The sequence below is a fragment of the Microtus ochrogaster genome (assembly GCF_000317375.1).
Source record: "Microtus ochrogaster isolate Prairie Vole_2 chromosome 6 unlocalized genomic scaffold, MicOch1.0 chr6_random_2, whole genome shotgun sequence".
Taxonomy (NCBI): Eukaryota; Metazoa; Chordata; class Mammalia; order Rodentia; family Cricetidae; genus Microtus; species Microtus ochrogaster.
Window position 1 is genome coordinate 4,016,726 of NW_004949095.1, and position 6,031 is coordinate 4,022,756.

The window sequence follows — 6,031 nt, forward strand, 5'->3', positions numbered from 1 at the left end:
TGGGAGCTGAAACAACACAAATCAAGAACAGTGACCTCAGAACAGATGGCTCTGGAAGATGTGAAGGCGATCTGGGTCATACTTGTTGGATGTGAATGAAGGTGACCATGATCTCTGACATCCTTAACCACGGTGACCATAAGTGGTTGAGCAATTTTTTTATCGCCATCTCCTCAGGGCAAAAGGTGGAGAACTGGTCAGGACCAGCTGGCACCCAGCCACCGTTTTAGGAGCTTTTCACATCCACCTCCTCAGCTCCCATCCCTGGGAACGCCTCACCTCTGTCCACTCCCAACAGCCACTTGCTCCAGCGGGATTCCAGAGACAAGGAGGTACTCCCCAACCTGACTCAGGTGATCTAAGCATGCTCATTCTGGCAAGCAGAGGCCCCAAGCAAGTCTTTCTCTGGGAAGACAAACTGGTTCTTACTGCCTTCACTTTAGGCAAAGCTTCAACCTCTGGCTGCCGTGAGCAGCTCCTTCCCAGGAAGAAAAATGACCTTCCGTTGCAGAAGAGCGTGTGACACCTCCCTGGTCAGAGCGTGAACTCCCTGAGAGCCAAAACTGGGTCACACTGGTCCTCATTTCCCTCTTGGCCCTTGCACCTGCTTAACGCAAGGAAGTTCAGACAGATTTCAATGATTTTGTCTTTGATTTCCCTCAGCTAGGAACCTTTCTACCATGGACACAGTATATTTTTAAAAACCCAGTGGGAGTGGATGGAGAGGTGGCTCAGTGGGGGAGGGGCTTGCTGCACAAGCATGCGGACCTGAGTTTGAATCCCCAACACCACATAGATAGCCAGGCACGGGCAGTGTACCTCAGCCACTCCAGTGGAGACAGGGGGATCCTTGGAACTCACGCCCCAGCTAGTTTCGGTCAAATTAGTAAATTCTGGGTTCAATGTGAGAGCTGCTTCAAAAAAAAAAAAAAAAAAAGAACAAAAGAAAACAAAAAACAAACTAATGTAAAGAGAAACTGAAAAGACACTAAACATTCAATTGTGACCTCAAGACACACATACCTATATGCACACACATGCACATACACACATACACAAGCAGTTCAATAGAAGATAAGGCAAGAGTATTTCTGGAGTTTAAGGCCAGTCAGGGCTACATAGCATGAATCTGGTTTTTGTTTTGTTTTGTTTTAAAAGAAAAGAAAAAAGGTAATCATGCTGGGTCAAGGACCAATCCTTCGCATTCCTTCTTTTCTCCACAGTTCTATTCTACCACGTGATGCAGCAACTAAGAGTCCCAGGAATAGATTCCCAAACCATGCCTAACACAGTCCAGTGGTGAGAGGCTGGAGTGTGAGAAGCAGAGCCAAATTACATCACCTTCAGCAAGACATCAAGGCAGCTCCAGGGGTCTTCTCTTTCCCTGGGGTCACACACTGTCCCAGGAAGCCTGGGTGGAAAAGATACCAAAGTCTGTCCCCTGACACGCAGGTGCTTGCCACCAAAACAAGCCAGCCCCCAGCAAGCCAACTTCCTCCCCTCTCATCTTCCCTTCTGTTGGGTCTCTCACAGCCCTCTCTGGCCAGGACACAGCAGACAGATACAGCTGCTTCTCATCCCATCCCCAACCATTGGGATACAGCAGGAACTATTGCTCTAGGTCCTATTAACCTTGACCCATCATGACCTTTACAGACCCATGCCCTATATAGGTTGCAGAATATCAGATGCCCAAGTGGTCTCCCTTCCTCCACACCCCAGCAGCGGCTGGATCCCTCACTTGGTATCAGCTCAGCCAGGTTTTCATTTAGAACAGCCTTTGACCTTCCCAGGGGAGCAGTCAGTCGTGCAAGGTACCCACTTGGAGAACAATCAATTTAGACTTCAGTAATTTGGGAGACCTGGGGAGATTTTCCTAAATGAGATCCCTGCTCCCGGCACATGCTCTCAGTTGCTTAGCAACTGGAGGAAGCGATCTGGAAGTCTGGAACTTACACCAGAGCCCCCTGTGAGGTGATGAGCTCGGTGTGGTCCACCTAGGGGGAAAAGCACTGTAGCTGATAATTACCAGGGGTGACAACCATAATCCCAGACCTGCTATTATTGTGTTTACAGAGGCGCAATTGCTACAGAAGCTCACGCCACTGGCCGTTCCCAGGCCCTCACCCTTCCCGCCCAGTGCTGACTAAGGGAGTAAAATAGCCTCGGGTCGTTCCCAGGAAAGGAGGCTACAGTCTCATAGGGCCCTAGGGTGCTCTGATACCGGTTTGACCACTTAATCTGCTTCCCAGAGTTATGAGTGGCCCCCAACCAGGAAGAATAGAGAGAATGTGTGTGAGGCTCAGGGTGAGCACCCTTGGATTGGGAGGGAGCATCCATGGCAGGTGTCCAGCACCAGAGAGGATGCCCAGGATGCACGAGAGTTGCCCTTCCTGAGGGCAGTGGTCCACCCTTCACCATCCTTCTGAATAGCCTGCATAAGGCCAAGCTAAGGGAGAGGGAGATGTAGAACGTGAGCGACCTCCCTTCTGGGCTCCAGGTGTCACATGTGATGGAATAAAGAAAAACAAGAAATTCAAATCTCCCATGTCATGAAGCCAGCGAGGTGGGAGGACCTAAGTCTATAAAGCCAGCCACTTGCTTTTCTTTCTTGGGAACTCCTTTGTTTATGAGTTGCCAACCTAAGCTTCAGAGGTTTAGAAAAAAAGCACCCGGACTCCCAGCAAATGGTCTCAGAGACTACATCACCCTTCCCCACAGCCGTCCAGCTCTGCCGTCTGTCTCCATCCTTCGTGCCTTGGGTCTGAATCCTGAATTTAGCAACAATATCCTCATGTGTGTTGTCCTCACCCTTTCCCACCATCACCTCCTCTTTGGTTTCTCTCGGTGAGGAAAAGAGATTATCATGGAGTTCACCTGGAAGTCAAGACCTCGAGGCCCAACTATGCAAATGCCTGGACTCACAGGCTGCTAAATCTTGCCATTAAACCTGGTCTAATTGAGTATTCCCATTGTACGATGAAGAACCTGAGGCCAAAAGGTCCGGGAAGCAACCGATTCGTGATAACAATGCTGGCTAGAGGTAAATACAGATTTCCTGACTTCTATTCAATTAGTCTTTCTAGCATCCCAGACTGCTTTGATTCTACTTGCACTTGGAGTTCAACACCGGAGCACACATGTGCGTGTGGCAGACACACACCTAGCCTTGTTAGGTACCAAACACTTCCAAGGATTTTCCTACAAGGTTCCCATCTTATCCTCTAAGCACTGTTTTCAGATAATTGAAGTCGATAAGACTACTCCAGTTCTGTAGTTTGGGAAACAGGCCACAGTGACTTGCCTCAAGCCATAGCAAATGTGTCCAAACTTTCAAGACTTGCTTCTTCTTCCTCCTTTCCCTCGTCCTCCATTCCCTCCTCCTCCCCCTTCTCCTTCTCCTCATCTGCCCCTTTGAGATAGGATCATACTTTAGCTTGGTTGTTGCTCTGAAACCTGGGATCCTTCAGCCTCGGCCTCTCAAATACTGGAATATAGGCCTGTATCACCCTGCTGATTCTCCTGGCTGCTCACCCAGCCCCCCTTCTACCGTACTCCATGCTTCTATACATTGGCACTGTTGCTCAGAAGCACCCAGAAAACTAAATAACACTATTCCTGGGTCTTCTTCCAGAGAAGAGGCCTGCCCACCAACCACCATCTTTACTCCTGAGCTAACTCCAGTCCTCATGCAGGTCACTACTTCAGGACATCATTTCCCCCTTGGTTCTTTCTTGCCTTCTCTTTCTCTTTTTACCACCCTTTCCCACTTCTTGAGGCTCTGAAAAGAAGAACTGTTTTTCCTCTGTACCTTCCCTCCTGCAGGAGCCGTGTTGGCAGGAAACAGCCTGCTCAAAGTTCCTGGACGCCACTGTTGTCAACTTTAGCAACTGCTGGGTGGTATTGTTCATCAGGAACCTGGCTCAGTCGACCCCCAAACCTACCTTGCCTCTCTGCTATGGGCAGGGTTTCCTTTAGACTCCAACATTGGGACCAAGCAGTGGTTTAAGGGCCTGATAAGAGGGTGGCTGTGCTGTACCCTAGGTCTGAGCTGAACCCGGGATTTGCATTTCAAGTACCCAGCTCGTGCAGATGCTACTGGCCCAGGTGCCACGCTCTGAGAACCACCAGAGTGAGGGAACACAAATCACCCTCACTGATGACCACAGGATGGAGCCTGGAGGTGGGAGGAAGAGTTGGAAAGGGGAGGAGGAATTCAGGGAGTTTGACGAAGCTGGCCCAACACCTGATGGCTTGCAGGCAGTGGAGGCATGTGTGACTACTAGCGTGCTCATCTGGAAATGACTATGCCAGCTTTGGAACTGCAGCTTAGCGACGACATCCCCTGGCAACTTAGCTTTCGGTTCTCTCACTGCCGACCTCCTTCTCCCCTCCCCTTTCAGGGGCTCCCCTGAAGAGAAAGTCCCCATATATCTGGCTCACTCCACTTGTGCATAGCTGTCTAGGGACTGAGGAACCGAGGCCCCTAAGGCCATCGGTGTGAGCTAAGAGTAGAACAAAGGGTCTCCAAGGCACCTGACCACAAGGACCCTGAAGGCAGGAGTGTGACCAGTGACTCACTGGCCATGTGAGGCCTCCTGCCTCCAGCTACCACCTAAAAGAGAAGGCAGGAGATGGGGTCGGAGAGGTAGAAGAGCAAACACTGAAGCCAGGCTGGGCTGTCACTATGTAACAACCTCCCTTTTTCCCTCTGAAAAGGGCCTAGCCCAATTAAGCGTTCCCAAGAGGACAGCAATCAATTCTTGAGGTAGAACAAGGTATCTCTGGGAGGAGGGGCCCACCTGTGTGGAGGGGGCAGGAAAGCAATGCACCTTGGCCCCAATCTCCCCACTCTGTGATTGTCTTGGGGTGATAGAGGCTGCTGAGGAAAGAGAAGCCCCTGGCACCCCAGCTCACTGTTGAGCATGTTGGGTAGTAACAGAGGCCTCACAGCTCCTAAAAGCCAGGAGAGCTCACCCACCCCTCCTGAGTATTTCTGAAGCTTCCCAGGAGCCTGTGGGCAAAAAGTACCCACAACCTAACCACACCTGCAGGCTGAGGAGGTATATAGTATCTTAGCTGAGAGAAAGCTGGGCAGAGTCTCTGCTCCCCAAATCCTTGTTCTAACCCCTGTAATAAGACTAGAAATCGGACTCGGTATTCTTTGGGTTTGAAGCATAAGGTATTTGGACAGGGGCTGTAAAGAACTCGGGGACCGCTCTCTGCACAAAAGAATTCTGTGAGGTTGGTGGGAAAGGAATGGGGACAGAAAGAGACCGTGGGAACTTATCATTGCCACAGCCTGCTTGTGGAGGTGCCTCCTGCCAGTGTGCTGGAGGAGCATCTCAGATTTGTCACCCTTGGCCTCTGTGAGCAACACGTTTGGCCTCCTCCCTGCCTCCACATCCTCCACACCCTTGCTTCTTCCCGCCTCCCACCTGCCGGGCGTGTCGCAAGACTCTGTTGACCAACGTTTACAGAATGCTCCAAAGAATGATCAGGTTGCCAAATCCCTGAGTCATCCGGCCTAGTCACCCTTGGCTCCTGGTCTGGCTTTCTCACCAGAGCGGAGCTCGTGTTCGACAACATTGCTCACCAAGCCTCACCAGCCAGGAGGCCGAGCCATTCTGCAAAAACAGTGAGGAAGGAAAGAAAGACGCCTTTCGCGAGTGCCTGCTTCTGATACAGGCAGGACTGCACCCAACCAAGTATCACAGAACACAGTTATGGGGAGCACCCGCTTTTGAGCTGAAGGAGGAGAAGCAGGAAGGGTCGATGGGCTTGGCCCAAAGTTAGAACTAGTGATGGAATCATAGTAGAAACTGGTTCTTTTCAGCCAAGTTTCTTCCAAAGCAGAATCTGGAACAAAAGCTCCTGGGCAAGGAATATCTTTGAGGGTGTGATGCTCGGACAGAGGGACAGCCAGGGCAGCAGACACTGTTGAGATCCTACAGAACCATCTGAGCAAACTTATTTTTAAGTTTAACATTGTGTGTGTGTGTGTGTGTGTGTGTGTGTGTGTGTGTGTGTG

General features: G+C 50.6%; 1 long non-coding RNA gene across 1 annotated transcript in view; it reads right to left on the minus strand.

Moving 5' to 3' along the window:
* Positions 1-1,212: 1,212 nt before the first annotated feature.
* LOC113457947 overlaps positions 1,213-6,031 on the minus strand; it is a 12,471-nt gene continuing 7,652 nt past the window's right edge. The window contains exon 3 of the long non-coding RNA XR_003378411.1: positions 1,213-1,411. This is a non-coding gene — a long non-coding RNA (uncharacterized LOC113457947). The remainder of the gene's footprint in view (positions 1,412-6,031) is intronic.